Source organism: Chiloscyllium plagiosum, chromosome 12, assembly GCF_004010195.1.
Source record: "Chiloscyllium plagiosum isolate BGI_BamShark_2017 chromosome 12, ASM401019v2, whole genome shotgun sequence".
NCBI classification, from domain to species: Eukaryota; Metazoa; Chordata; class Chondrichthyes; order Orectolobiformes; family Hemiscylliidae; genus Chiloscyllium; species Chiloscyllium plagiosum.
Genome location: NC_057721.1, coordinates 30,615,397 through 30,631,372, shown reverse-complemented (window position 1 = coordinate 30,631,372; position 15,976 = coordinate 30,615,397). Strand labels below are relative to the sequence as shown.

The 15,976-nt window shown below is 39.6% G+C and overlaps 1 long non-coding RNA gene across 1 annotated transcript; it reads left to right on the top strand.

Annotated features, from left to right (window-relative positions):
* The first annotated feature begins 7,715 nt into the window (after window positions 1-7,715).
* LOC122555552 lies at window positions 7,716-15,131 on the top strand. Its single transcript, XR_006313298.1, has 3 exons — window positions 7,716-8,011; window positions 9,850-10,013; window positions 15,037-15,131. It is a non-coding gene; the product is annotated as an uncharacterized LOC122555552 (long non-coding RNA).
* Window positions 15,132-15,976: the final 845 nt, after the last annotated feature.

Below are 15,976 nucleotides of genomic sequence, written 5' to 3'. Positions count from 1 at the left end.
TTCCAGTGAATTTCTGCTTCTTTGTGAGAATATGATTTTTGAATTACTTTGATAATCATTTTAGCTTCAACCTGTAAGTACATGTTCAGCTTTAGCAAAGGGACAGGAGAGTATCATGGACAGCCCATGCATCTAACTCCATGGGATTAGAATTAGGTTAATTGTAAATCCTGTCATATACTATTCAATTTATGTACCTGTGTATAAGTTTGGTTTATAGAAATTGCCATTTTTGTTATAGCCATTTCATTATAGCCTTTTCAAAAATTACTGTTCCAAACTCCTTTCCATAAATTATAACATTAAAAGATAATAACACTAAAGCCATGAACTCAAGTCAACAAGGCCATTAGAGTGCAATTAATCAGTTTCTGTTTTACTGTCAATACTTTATCTTTGTAATTAATTAGTGGTTTATTTGGAAAATATATGGAGTGTGCTAAAAGTGATTTGCACAACCACCTGATGACAGAAGATGCTCATCTAATATAGTTTAGTGAAGCAGTACATTTACAATTATAGCTAAGAAATGTAAATATAAAAAGTATTTTTACAGGATCCTATTTTTAATGATTCCTTTAAACTTTTTTTGCTTTTGCAATCAAGTATTTTTGCACTCTTCAGTGCTGTTTTATTAATTATTCATTTTGTGGGATGTGGACATTACTGGCTCACCAGCATTTATTGTCCATCCCTAGTTGCTCTTGAGAAGGTGATGGTGAGCTGTCTTCTTGAACCACTACAATCCGCCTGTTGTGGGTTGACCCACAATGCCATTAGGGATGGAATTCCAGGAGCTTGACCCAGTGACAGTGAAAGAACTACAATATATTTCCAAGTCAGGATGGTCAGTAACTTGGAGGGGAACTCAAAGATGGTGCAATTCCCATAAATCTATTGTCCTTGTCCTTCTAGATGGAAGTGGTCTTGGGTTTGGAAGATGTTGTCTGAGGATCTTTGAAGGATTTCTGCAGTGCAGGGTAGATAGTACACACTGCTGCTATTGAACATCAGTGGTGGAGGGAGTGCGTGCTTGTGGATGTAGCACCAAAAAAGAGGGCTGCTTTATCCTGGATGGTTCAAGCTTCTTGAGTATTATTGGGGCTGCACTCATCAAGGCAAGTGGGGAGTATTCCATCACATTCCTGACCTGTGCCTTGTAAATGATGGACATGCTTTGAGAAGTCGGGAAGTGAATTATACGCCATAGTATTCCTTACTTCTGACTTGTTCGTAGAGTCATAGAGCTGTTCAGCATAGAAACAGACCCTTTGTTCCAACTCATTCATGCCAACCAAATGAACCTAATCTAGTCCCATTTGCCAGCACTTGGCCTATATCCTCTAAACCCTTCCTATTCATATACCCAGCCAGATGCCTTTTAAATGCTGTAATTTTACCTGCCTCCACCACTTCCTCTGGCAGCTCATTCCATACATGCACCACCCTCTGTGTGATAAAGTTGCCCCTTAGGTCCCTTTTATATCATTTCCTTCTCACCCGAAACATAAGCCATTCAGTTCTGAACTCCCGCACCCCAGGGATAAAACCTTGTCTATCTATCCTATCCATAGTTAAAAATCACACAACACCAGGTTATAGTCCAACAGGTTTAATTGAAAGCACACTAGCTTTCGGAGCGCAGCTCCTTCCTCAGGTGATAGTGGAGGACACAATTCTAAGGCACAGAATTTATAGCAAAAATTTACAGTGTGATGTAACTGGAATTATACATTGAAAAATACCTTGATGGTCTGTTGAGTCTTTCATCTGTTCAAATACCATGATGGTTTCACTTCTTTAATGTGTAAATCACAAAACCTTTTTTAAAAGTTGCATTCTCAGGTTTAGTTGTAACAATGGGCGTTAGCTTGACAATATGTTGAAGGTGTTAGCCCCCTGTGTTCTCTGTCTATGCCATGATGTTGAGATTGATTCTAATCTAAAAAGTGAGAAACAGAGTTTTACATGAATTCATGCAGTTTTTGAGCTCAGAGTTTTGCATGAATTCATGCAGTTTTTGAGCAAAGTACAATGTAACTCTGCAAGTACAAATTCACCCCACAAAATATATGTGTGCATGTGGGTCTTTGTCTGTCTGTGTGTGTGTGTCTGGGGTGGGGGGTTGTGAGTGTCTGTGAGAGAGAGTGTATATGTGTGTGTATGAGTGTAGAGTGGTCTAAGTCTCTGAGAGGATACCTGTGTGGGTGTGGGAGTGTGTGTGTCAGTAAGGGTATATGTGAGTGTCTGTGTATATGTTTGTCCGTGTGTATGTGTGTATATAGGAGTGTGTGCGTGTGTGTGTGTTTCGTGCAATGGTGGTCACCTGTAATGTGGCATGAACCCAAGGTCCAAGTTGAGGCCCTCCCTATGGATATGGAACTTAGCTATCAGCCTCTGCTCGGCCACGTTTCGCTGCTGCCTGTCCCGAAGTCCACCTTGGAGGATGGTCACCTGAAGGTCCGAGGTCGAATGTCCTGGACCACTGAAGTGTTCCCCAACTGATATGTTGTATCCGGAGATTGGTGGGGTGGAAGGTGAGGACCAGGGGATTCTGTCCTTGTTGTGATTGAAAGATTGGAGTTCAAGGGCGGAGGTGTGGCAAGTGGAGGAGATCCGCTAGAGGGCATCACCAACCACATAGGAGGGGAAATTGTGGCCTTTGAATTTGGGATTTTCTATGGTGGAATTGGTCCTCTTGGGAGCAGATGTGGTGGAGGCAGAATTTTTGGGAGTAAAGAATAGAGTTTTTGCAGGAGGCAGGGTGGGAGGAGGTGTAGTCCAGATAGCTGTGGAAGTCAGTGGGTTTGAAGTAGATGTCCATGTTAGTCAGTCACCGGAAATGGAGATGGAGAGGTCCAGGAAGGGGAGGAAGGTGTCCAAGATGGTCCAGGTGAAGTTGAGTTTGGGGTGAAAGGTGTTAGTGAAGTTGATGAACTGTTAACCTTCTCATAGGAGCACAAGGTAGCGCCGATACAGTCATCGATTTAGTGGAAGAAAAGGTGGGGAATGGTGCGTTGTAGTTGTGGACAATGGACTGTTCCACATATCTGATGAAGTGGCAGGCATAGCTGGAGCCCATACACGTGCCCATGGCTACCCCTTTAGTCTGGAGGAAGTGTATTATCCTACCTGTCCATCTTCTTTCCCACCTATCCGCTCCACCCTCCTCTCTAACCCAACACCATCACGCCTCCACCTTCATCTACCTATCACATTCCCAGCTACCTTGCCCTCAAACCCATACCCCCACTCCCCATTTATCTCTCAGCTCCCTTGGGCCACCCCCTCATTCCTGATGAAGACCTCACACTTGAAACAGTGACTCTCCTGCTCCTTGGGTGCTGCCTGGACCTGGCTGGAAGAAAACAAATACTACGTACAAACATGTCTTTGTTGATTGGCAAGATGTGATGATCGGAATACCACAATAATCTGTGGATCGGGCCTCAATTTGTACAGTTTCCATTCATTATCTCAATGAAAGGAACAAAAGCATTGTAACTAAACCAGTCTGAAAAATCAGGGCAGGATGTATACACTTAATGGTAAGGTCCTGAGTAGTGTTGCTGAACAAAGAGACCTTGAGATGCAAGTTACTTCCCTTTAATGTTCAGTGCATTGATTATAGGAATTGGGAGGACAAGTTGTGTCTGTACAGGACATTGGTAAGGCCACTTTTGGTACACTGTGTTCAGTTCTGGTTTCCCTGATTTAGGAAAATTAAGAAACTTCAAAGAGTCCAGAAATGATTTACAAGAATGTTGCCACTGTTGGAGAGTTTGAGCAACAGGGAAAGGCTGACTATGTTGGAGCTATTTTCCATGGAACATTGGAGACTAAGTGGTGACCTTACAGAGGTTTATAAAATCATGAGGGCATCGATGGGGTCTTTTGCCCTGAGGAATCTAAAATGAGAGGTCACAGGTTTAAGGTGAGAGGGGAAAAATATAAAAGGGACCTAACGGGCAGTTTTTTTTCACACAGAGGATGGTGCATTTATGGAATGAGCTGCCCAGAGGTGGTTGTGGAGGCTGGTACAGTAACAATATTTAAAAGGTGTCTGAGTGGATATATGAATAGGAAGGGTTTGGAGGAATATGGGCCAAATACTTGCAAATGGGAATAGATCAGTTTAGAATATCTGGTCAGCATGGATGCGTTGGACAGAAGGTTTCCATGCTGTATATCTCATTGACTCCAAGACTCTGGCTACATTGATTTCTTGATATAGAATGAAATGTTGGACCATAACAAGTTTTTCTTAACTTGGGTTAATTGAATCACCTACTTCACCTTGGGAGCCTTAGGTGAATTTTCCGATGAGTGAGATTGTATTGCAATAACTTTTTTTATATGAGTAAGCCAATGGCATTTTGCTGCTCTAAAGCTGTGCCCTAAATCTGACCATGCCCTGCAAATTATCTATTGTTTTACAAATGGTTTCTTTTGACATATTGACACCATTTGTATTTCTGATTTTGTTGTGTGTTCCACAGCAGGGAACATTCATTCTGAATATATGCTGTTTGGCTGAAACATTACAATATCTTGTCACCAGTGTCTGTAAAGTGTCGTACCTTATTAAGTGGATAGGTTACTGGTGTCTTGTGATACTATTCCTCTCAGGACTTTTTGTGATTCTTCCTGGTTTTGGCTTAGAAAAAATTTGAATAGCTTTACTCAAAGCCTGATCTTCCCTAGATTGTAATGAATACTTTTCACATGTGGGCATTGCTGGCTGACCAGTATTTATTGCCCATCTCTAGGTACCCTTGAGAAGGTGGCAGTGAGCTGCCTTGAACTTCTTGAACTCTGCAATCTATATACTGTAAGTTGACATACAATGCCCTTATGGAGTGATTTTCAAGATTTTGACCAAGCAACAGTGAAGAAATTGTCATACATTTCCAAGTCAGGATGATGGGCAGTTTGGAGGGGAACTTGCAGGTGTTGGTAATCTGATAAAGATTCATTAATAATTCTGTTTTAAGAATTTTGATATCAAAACTCCATTGTTAACTTTCAACTGATCTGTAGAGATCATTAATTCAGTTATCTGTGAATTCCCATGGATTCTGATCTTTTCTGTAAAACCCTACCCTTTCAAGGGTCATGTGCTGTAGGACATGTTGAAAAATTATTTTATTTACTTGCTCAGCTTAAAAATTCATTTTAAACTTTGTAACAATTCTATATTATAAGAACAGTTTTCACCACGATGTCTAATGCTGCATTCTGTTTGATTATTTCTGACATTAATTCTTGATGTTGAGAATATTTCTCTTGCCATTTTTTCCTGTAGTTACTTATTATTTGAAAGCTGATTTAAATCTATGGCATCTAAATATAGTTGTTTCTGTTTTCTTCAAAGAGTTAATGATTTTATAACAAGAAAATATTGATAGCTTTAAAGCTTGCAGTCTGCCATTGAATAGAAACTGCTATATAATTCTCATCTTCGAGTTTCTTTGAACTTTTGCATTCTGTGAAATAGCAATGTTGCAGTATTTTCTTTGCCTGCTATGCTTTAAGTATTGCAGTGATGCTATAATAATTTCTATCTATAAAATTTTGAATTCCATATTATAACAATACTCTACCTCTGAATAGCTTACTGAGGATTTTTGTGCTCTTTCACAATCAGTCAATCTAATGATTTTATGCTTTTGGTGATTTTCACATGTCCCAGCCAAAATGTAGATTTCCAATTTCTAGGTTAGCACTGCTCCCTCACAGCACCCAGATTCTATTCCATCTTGGATGACTGTTTGTGTGGAGTTTACACAATCTCCTCGTGTCTGCGTGGGTTTCCTTCAAGTGCCCTGATTTCCTGCCACAGTCCAAAGATGTGATTAGTCATGCTAAATTGCCCAGTGTGCAGGAATGTGCTGGCTAGTTGGATTAGCTGCAGGAATTACATGGTTACAGGGATAGTGTCTGGGCAGGATGCTGTTTAGATGGTCAATTGAGACTCAATGGTCCAAATAGCTTGCTTCCACGCTGTAGTGATTCTATGATTCAAGGCCAAATGGAGGTTTACTCAACTTTCCGTCTAAAACAAAACATGTCACCCTTGCATAATCTTCTAAATTAGTTTCTGTGGCTGTAGTCTTAAGAAATCTTCTATCTGCTTTGAATTTTGAATGCTCTCTCTTATCACAATCCTACAGTTTCTTGAACTAAATTTTTCCATCAGATACTGTATACAAAATCTTTTAAATTACCCCTTTTGTCACCTTAACTCTAATTTTAGACTATTCTATTACTGCAGCATAAGCATACCTTAATACTATGATCCTTGTTCTGCTATGCCTTTTGCAGCCTGCTCACAATGGTGATGATGATTGTTTTGAACGGTAAACACTCTTGATCACTTTCTATCCTTCCAAATCTGGTCCTTTAGGCTGTTCTTTTGGTCCTTTTACAATTTCTCCCTCTTAGAAGTGATTTCTAAACTTTAAACTGTTGTAAATACATTCTTTTACTCTGAGAACTTTATCAGTTTTTAATGTGATGAAATTTTGTTCCCTTTTCTTGTCTGCACTATTTTCCCTATATCTCTAACCAGCTTTGAAGTAAAGGTTTTCTTCTGGAGTGCTGCTTTATCCTGCTGTACTTTCCATGAAACTTGCTGATTGTTTCTGCATTTAAGCATTTGCAGCTGTGTTTCTTAAAGTGATAATGTTCTTAAAGTGGTAAACTCAGATTTTTCTGAATGCTTTTTCTCCTGGCTGAATAGGTTGTTTTGCACTATTGTAACCTTGAGATATTTATGCAACACTCCCCACTGCTGATCATCATTTTATACCAACTACTAATGACTTGGAGTTAGGATAGAGTGCTGCTCGCAATTCTTCTTTCCCTTCTGGATCTTGGAATCTATTTTGAGTTCAGTCACAGAGGATAAACCATTATTGAATCTTATTAAAAGAGCACAATTGGCTTAAAATATATATGGTTGTTGCATGATAGCAACAGGTACAAGTTACATTAAGTTCTTAGACATAACATGGAACATTGAACAATGCAGCACAGGATCAGGCTCTTTGGCCCATCATATCTATGCTGACCATTCTAAACAGATCACACCTGCCTGTACAGGTGGATGCACTATACTTAGATTTCCAGAAAGCATTTAGTAAAGTGCCATCACAAAAGTTGATGTGGAAAATAAAAGCTCGTAATGTAGGGGATAATTTCCAGAACCAGGGGTTGCTGTTTGAAAATAAGGTTACCCATTTAAGAAAGAAGTGAGAAGATTTCTTTCTTCTCACAGATAGTAATGAGTCCTTGGACCTCTATTTCGAGAAAAAGGTTGGGTATTTGAAAATTTTGAAGGCAGAGCTAGTGATAACTAAAGCATGAATGTTTATTGGGAGTACATGAAACTGTGGAGTAATCAGATTAGCCATGATCTCATCGAATAGTGCAGTGCACTCGAGAGCCCAACTCCTGCTCCTAATTTATATTTTTGTATATATGTTAACATATTTACTTCTGAATTTCAAGCAAAGTGTATGAAACTGAGAACACTAATCTTAAAAATGTTTGGAGACACCTGTAGTGTTGGGCTTAAAAAAAATCTTTCAACCAGACCATTAAGGGTTAATCATTAAGGGTTAATTGCTCAGAACAATGAATAATTGTACCAATGTTGAAAAATATATAAAAACAGGCTTGGTGTAAAAAATAAATGCCTGGTTTGGCTTGGAGGTAGTTGCATAACCTTGATTGTTCAAGGGTAACATTCTTTTATATCATCAAGACACAGTCACCTGGAGAAACTTTCAACTTATTATCTATAGAATGGAATGTTCAGATAGTACTTAAAGCATTGCAAAATGGAAATTGAGTGTGTAATCTGAGATTCAGAATAGTATTAATGTAAGAAAGTTTGCCCGACTGATCAGACTTTTCACCACCAGGATTCAGTTGCCATAGATTCTGAGATAGCGCTCCAAGTGCTAAAGTTCCTGACAGAAAGAAGGCACGTGAGACTCACTAGTTTGTAAGTATACATATGATGTATGTCTATAATGTATTTTAAGATAATGGATTCACTCATTAGTTTGCATATGTCTTGAATATATATTTAATAGATTAGGATAATAAATTTACTTCATATTAAAGTGCATGTGTCTTATTGTATTAATTTTGATCAAATTTTAAAGAATCCATGAGGTACTTTCACCTAACAATGTAACACCTAAAATTAGTTTTCTTTTTCTATTTAGCCATATTCTTTAATTTTCAGTTATCACTACCAACAAACTATTGTTGACCTTCCAAATATCATGACGACCTGCAACAACACTCCTGTGCAACTTCAACATTAGAAATCAATTGTTTCTGAAGAATGATGACTTCTCAAACACAGAACAATATACTGACAGAAAATCCATATTTTTCCCTGGAGTGGAATGGGAAAACACATTTTGCCACAGACACAATAGCTTTTAGTGTCTATGCAACCTCTAACATTGCAGATAATCTGTCCCTTGTGCATTTCAAAATGTGCATTCACAAAATCATTTGGCATTTTTGTACTTCACAAACATTAATTAGGAGTATAACCAACTCCTTTGCATATTGATGAAATTCCCTTTCCAATTGCTTGGCTAAGCTGAATGTACCAATAAAACCTACTTTAAATTTGTTTCAAATATGTCCAAAGCATAAACAGATATGCTGCAGTATTGAACATAGTTAAAGACAGCAATATGTTTCATTAATTTAATGAACCTGTGAAGCAAAGGACAAATTAAAGATGGATTAGGTTAGGTTAGTATCAGAGAATGAGTAGAACAAATATGGAAAAATTGACTGCTGTCTGTAATTGAATCGTTTATATTAAAGCTTCTTTGCAATTGCATTTCAGAAACTAACTCCATCTTCATTTCATTCTTTATATAATTGACACACTCAAAGAATCTTCACACCTGCAGGAGCTTCAGGCCTTTCCCAAATATACATAAATATGAATTTGTAATATTTTAAAGTAGAAGCTTCAAAAATCAATTGAGCATATATCGTTGCCTGAAATTACATGGGTAAATATCTTAGTCACAATGTCAAAGATACCTTGATAAGCAATGTCTCATCTCCCAACTTCTTCAATCTTTCTAAGTTAATATGGACTCCAATTATTAGAATCAATGTTTGAAACCCTTTCTAATGCCTTCACATCTTTCCTAAAGTGCGAGCTGCTAAGTTATATGCAAAATCCGAGTTGAGGCCAAATCAATATTTTTTGCAAGTTTAGCTTTTATATTTGCTTTTATATTCTATGCTCCATTGATAACGCCCAGGATACCAAATATGTTAAAAGCCAGGCTCTGAAAGTCCCCTGCCATCTTCAATAATTTATATACATGTCTCAGTCCATTCACTGCAGGCTTTGGGCCCTGACAGCATTCTGGCAATAGTACTGAAGATTTGTGCTCCAGATCTTGCTGCTCCCTTCACTGATCACTTTGAGTATAGTTACAACACTGGCATCCATATGACAAAGTAGAAAATTGCCCAGTGCACAAAAAGGAGGAAAAATCCAATCCAGCCAATTACCGCCTCATTAGTCTACCCTTGATTATCAGTAAATTGATGGAAAGTGTAATCAAAAATACTATCCAGAATTTTTCTCATTGGGGGGAGCTGGCGGGGAGGAAAGGATTTTGGACCTCAGAGCAGAAAACATAACTGCTCCTGTGGGAGTATTGAGAGCATCTTTGTCCTACCAAATGCGTAAGTACCAATATGTATGCTATTCCTATTCTCCCATTAACTCTACTGAAATCGCAAACTAATCTAACCCTTATACTGATACTTTGTCTTGAATTTGTCTTGCAGGTTCCACACACTTACTCATGACCATTGATGAGAAATTCCCTGCAACTAATAACCTGAACCTCAGAGTATGACAATGAGGCCTCAGAGGAAGTGCTAACAGGGGTATCTCCTGCACCTACATCAGTCCAGAAACAGACTTCTCAGTGTGAAGTTTAGACATCATGGTGAGCACATCAATGCAACAGCTCAACAGCCGATCGAGGAAGAAACAGTCCAGGCTCTTAACACTTGGAGGACTGCCAGAGACCAGACATGTGTTCAGCCTCAGGCAGGCAATGACCCTGTGGTTTCATCTAAAAGTAAAGGGAAGAGCCGCATCTGGCTGGCTTTACTGAAAAGCTGGTGGAAGTCATTGGGAGACATGATGGTACTGTTAGGGGCAGTGTGGGGAGCCATCACCATCATTCATCACCACAGTCGCTGGTCAGCAGAACTGTCTACATGGTGACAGGTGGATCGAGGAATCTTAACCTCTGTCCAGGTGCCCACTCTTCACAAGGAGACAAGGCAGAGCCAGGAATACCACAGCCGGAGGAGTAGCCACACCGGCTCATCGGCAGTTTCCAATTACGACACTGCAGAGGTGACTGGGCCTTCTAGCACCACCCTGCTAGTCTTTGTCAAACTGCTGTAAGTTAAAGCTGTGGAGGGTCACCATGCCCCAGACACCCAGCATGTCAGACCTGTCAAGATATAACTGCCCCAGGGTTACCCAACTAAACCTCCAAGACAAATGGCCTTGACATCAGTCTCACTTGATTCCAGCTGTGAAACTAGGGAATGCACTTAAGTGTAGTGTGAGTGAAAGAAATAAGATCTAATGAGAGCATTTTGATGGTACAGTTGGAGAAGAGCATCATTCTGTCTACATGTTGTCAGGCTTTCTGGCAGCAATTCATCCCAGCACAAGAGGTTTCATGCATTCAGCCTTACACTTTAAAGCTTATTACATCAACTACAAGTGGAGGAGCAATGCGTACAAGTTATCAGGAGTGGATGGGAGCACAAATATCCCAAATATTCCCCAACAAACTCCATTTCAGTTGAGTTCCTTTATGCTAACATCAATGCCTCTGTTTTAGCTCATGTACTATTGTGGCATTGATGCAGCAATTATCAGCCAAAAGCATAAATGAGACATTCATTTTGATAATTTTGTGAGCTACATTGTTACCTTTACACCATTCAGTACAGTCACTCAGTGCACTACTTAGAGACCTAATTAAATTTCTGAAAGAAAGCCCAGGGTCATTATTTTGCATTTAGCTGTAGAAGTGGAGTTATTGATAGTTTTCAGGGATGAGAAAAAGGAAAAATACATCAGGCTGTGTGAACCAGATGCTACAAAAGAAGTTCATAAACTTGCAATTCTCATTTATACATTGTTGCTGATTTAACGCTATGAAAATGCATTCATACATTATTCAACCAATCCTCTGCAATTTTGTCACTATTTGGTTAGTTCATCTCTATGAATTACATCAGCAACATTAATTCTCTTTTCCCTCTAAAACATATACATTTAGCAAAGCTTTTTGTCATTTGCCTGAATATATGCGTCATTACACAAAATCAAATAAGTTTAGAATTTTCAGGCAGATAGCACACAAAGAATATCTATGTATAATAATTAAAAAAGAAGTAAACGGATTCAATTGGCAACTTTATAATCAGAAAAGAATGATGTTAATTTTGTTTAATTGTGAAAGTTGTAAATATTGATTGACGTTGGAAATTTTCAAGCAAGCTAACTTTGCTTTGTTTTCCAATACAGCTGCAGCAATGGGTGAGTCAGGACAAAAGGACAGTTGCTGTGAAAAGTCCATTATCTGTATAGATGGATATCACATGGTCACTGTTATAACCCTTGATCTCTTAGAAAGCTCATGTCAATCCTATCATGATTAATCACTGATGAATTAGTAAGAAACAGTAACTATACACAACAATGAACAAGTAAAATTAAATGCCTTTTTTGCTGGATTACGGTAGAATTTGAAGGAAATATACTCCTCATCAGCTCTCTGTGTGCCATCAGTCCCTGGTTATAATTAAGCATAAGTTTGAGAAGATATATATTTTGTGGCTAAATGATATGAATCTACAGCAATTATAGTAGAGTTCAAATTAAAGAATAGTTCATCTATATCATTTTGTGATAAAGATTAAAGCTTCAAGGATGTCCTTAAAACTTGCATGAAAAAAATGCAACACCTTGAATGATTCGTGAATCTCTAGCCAAATCCTCCTCAAATTTGAGAAGAAGCATAGGAAGTACAGTTTCTTCTCTGCTGTTATCAAACGTTTTAATTGTCCTGTCAAATGTTAATTCTGATCTCTCTCTGCATCTTCTCTGCAGTTATAAGACTGTAGTCTGCAGTCTGTTCTGCTACCGTGATACATTTTACATGGCATGAACTGCGTGTATAGCATGTAAAACAACACTTTTCACTGTATCTGGGTTCATGTGACAACAATAAATCAAACTTAAACAAACCAATTTGAGCATCTTTGGCAAATGCAGGTGAAGATCAAACACAAACTAGCAGAAAGAGAGCAAACTTGGGCATTTTTCCCACCTGCTTCAGCAAACACTCACTTGGCCAATTGTGGCAGGGATTGCAGATCCAGCATTGGACTGTTTTGTCACCTCAAGAGCCATAATATCAGAATGGGAAAAAAAGTCATCCTCAATCCTGATGGACTGTCTAAGAAGAGGAAGATTTAAGTTTAGTTTAATTAACTTAAAAAAATCAAAGTTATGGTTTGCCATATGTGACATAACTAAGTACCTGTTAGGTCACAGAAACTGAGTTCTGACACTTCTCTTGCTTTGTTGGGAAATGATGTGATATGGGAGATGAGATTCTAAAAATTGGAGAAAATGGTTTAAATATCCTCAGAAACTTAATTTTGGCTGTCCTATGAAGTGTGTACAGTCTGGAAAGTATCACGGTTCAATTTAGTTTAACTTCTGTTATTGTCCAAAATACCTTTTAGAGATCATGGCCCTACAATTTTGAGTTCTGGAGAAGAAGAAGAAAATCTGTGAGATTATTTTTTCAAGGAAGGTCTTTAACTTTATGATTTCAGCAACAAACTGAAATCAAATAGCAGTCAATTAGACCCGACGGACAGCTGAATTTTTATTTGGCTAAGTATGAGTTGTATTGAGTTTTTTGGATGGGTTCTTGTTATGTGGCCTTGTGGCTTTTCTTGTCCTATCTTACCAAACATGCCTTGCAGAAATGAAGTCAACAACCTTCTTTGCTCGACCAGGATAAGTCATTATGCTCTTGTTTCTGCCTGCTGACGATCAATCTATCAGTGTCACTATACACACTTCCCATCAACATCTTTCCCAATGCCTGCACCACATGCACTCACCTATTCTTCTGCCTCAGCCTCTCATACCTTAAACCTTATTACCCTCCATGCTGCCTCTTCAGTCTTTTGGAACTCCTTACCATATTTTCTCACATGCTTCAGGACCAACAGCCATGCCACTCACTGTCATCACAATCTGCCCCTCTTCCCCCCCCCCCCCACACACGTCTTTTCTCATTACAGGAGATGACAGCCATAATATTGTAGAGAGCGCAGGTAAAGTGGGGGCTGGGGGGTTGGGGGGGTGGGGGGGAGGTTGAATAGTGGCAGGAGTGGTCCAATATCACATGCTCACCCTGCCAAAGAATCCTGGCCAAAGTAGGACAAGATCAGGACTGCTTTCGCAACCATGCTGGGACATCTATATCTTATGAAATGTTTAAGTACTTCAATGTAGGCCACACTTTAGAGTAATTTGGTCAAACTGAGTAGGAAAATGCAAGGCAGATCAATATAATGTGGATAAATGTGAGGTCATACACTCTGGTAGCAAAAACAAGAAGGCTGATTGTTATTTGAGTGGCTAAACATTGAAAGAGGGGAATGGGTAACATGTCCTGCGTGTCCTCATACACCAGTCACTGAAAGTAAGCATTCAGGTGATGCAGATGGTAAAGAAATCAAATGGTAAGTTGGCCTTGAAAGTGAGTGGATTTGAGTACATGAGCAGGGATTTCTTGCTGCAGTTATTCGAAGCCTTGGTGAAAGCACACAACAAAAAGGGTGGCATGGTGGCATAGTAGTTAGCACTGCTGCCTCACCATGCCAAGGACCCAAGTTCAATTCTAGTCTTGGGCGACTGTCTATGTGGAGTTTGCACATTCTCCCTGTGTCTGCATGGTTTCCTCCCACAATCCAAAGATATGCAGGTTAGGTGAATTGGCCATGCTAAATTACCCCGTAATGTTAGGCACATTAGTCAGACAGAATTGGGTCTGGGTGGGTTGCTCTTTGGAGGGTTGGTGTGGACTTAGTGGACCAAATGGCCTGTTTCCACACTGCAGCTAATCTAATCAGTATTCTGTTCAACATTGGTCTCCTTATCTGAGGAAGGATATTTTGATTTGGAGGGAGTGCTGCGAAGGCTCACCAGACTGATTGCTTGGATGGTGGAACTGATGTATGAGGAGAGGTAGAATTGATTAGGATTATATTTGCTGGAGTTCAGATTTCACACAAACCTATAAAATTCTACATTAAAAATCACACAACACCAGGTTTATTTGGAAGCACTAGCTTTCAGAGCACTGCTCCTTCATCAGGTGATTGTAAAACTTGGTGTTGTATGATTTTTAACTTTATACACACCAGTCCAGCACCGACACCTCCAAATTATAAAATTCTAACATGAGTAGATAGGGTAGATGCAAAAAGAATGTTCCTGATGGCAGGGGATTCCAGGGGTTACAATATAAAAATACAGGGTAAACCATTTAGGATTGAAATGATGAAAAATTGCTCCTTGCAGTGAGTGGTGAGCCTGTAGAATTTGTTACGACAGAAAGCAGTCAAAGCCAAACCATTGTACGATTTCAAGAAGGAATTAGATATTGCAGTTGGAGCTAAATAGGATCAAAGGATCAAAGAATTTAGGAGAAAAGTGGGAACAGGCTATTGAGTTAAATGATCAGCCATGATCATATAGAATGGCAGAGCAAGACTGAAGAGCTGAATAGCCTCCTCCTGCTCCTATTTTCCATGTTTCTAAGTTTCACTGCTATTTAAGCCACTAATATACTTAAACATTGCACACCACTTCCAACCACTGACTGTGATATCTTCTCTCTCTTTGTCTTCCAGATTTGCAAGGGTGTGGAGAAATGAGGAACCATCGGCAAATTCCCCCAGCATCCCAGATATAAACACCTAAGTGGGACCTGAAGACATCGAGAGAGAGGGAGCACAATCTGGTGAGTACCTCGCTACAATAACTCTGAAGCTGGCAGAGAAAGAAACGGCCCTGACGGCTGGTACTTAGAGCAGTGCATAAGACCTGGCACCTACTCAACCCCAGGAAGAAGATGACGCCATGCTGTTGGTAATTAGGGACTTCATCCAAATGCAGAGGGCAGTGTAGAGGCAGCAGCCAGGTGTACAAAACAAATAGACCCTCATTGCTCAGCAGTGCAGTTAACCATGTGACCATCCAGTATCTCCATGGACAGATTGGCAGCTGCCGTGGAAAAACAAATACAGTATCTTCTCTCTCTCTCTCACAAACACACACACACACACACACACACAATCCCACTAAAGGCACCACCCATTAGTTCCCAGAACCAAGGGTATAGTGACTGAGGGAAGGAAATTCTAACCCTTGTCTGGGTTCAAAGTACTCATGAGGAAATAGGGCACTACTGGGAAGTGCCAGGTACTAGGACCTCCATTATTACTCTCCCTGACTCCTGCAACCACTGGAAACCCATGATGAGGAAGGTCAACTTGCTTCTGGTAAGGAGACCTTCTGCTTGTCTAGCTTGATGAGATTTATGTGATTCTGGGGTGGCGCTATGAAAGGTTTAGGGCTGACAATTTCTACAACAGAGTGGGTTCATTCCATCACAGCTGCAGAACCAGGGAACACACTTAGACACAGTAGGAAGGAGAGAAAGAAGAAATCATATTGTAGTGGCATAGGTGAAGAAGGCTTTTCTGCAAAAAGTAGATGTCTATCATGTTTTTGGCATTATCCTTCTGTGACTTGCTTGTGAGTCTCTCTGTGTAGGCACTAAACACATTT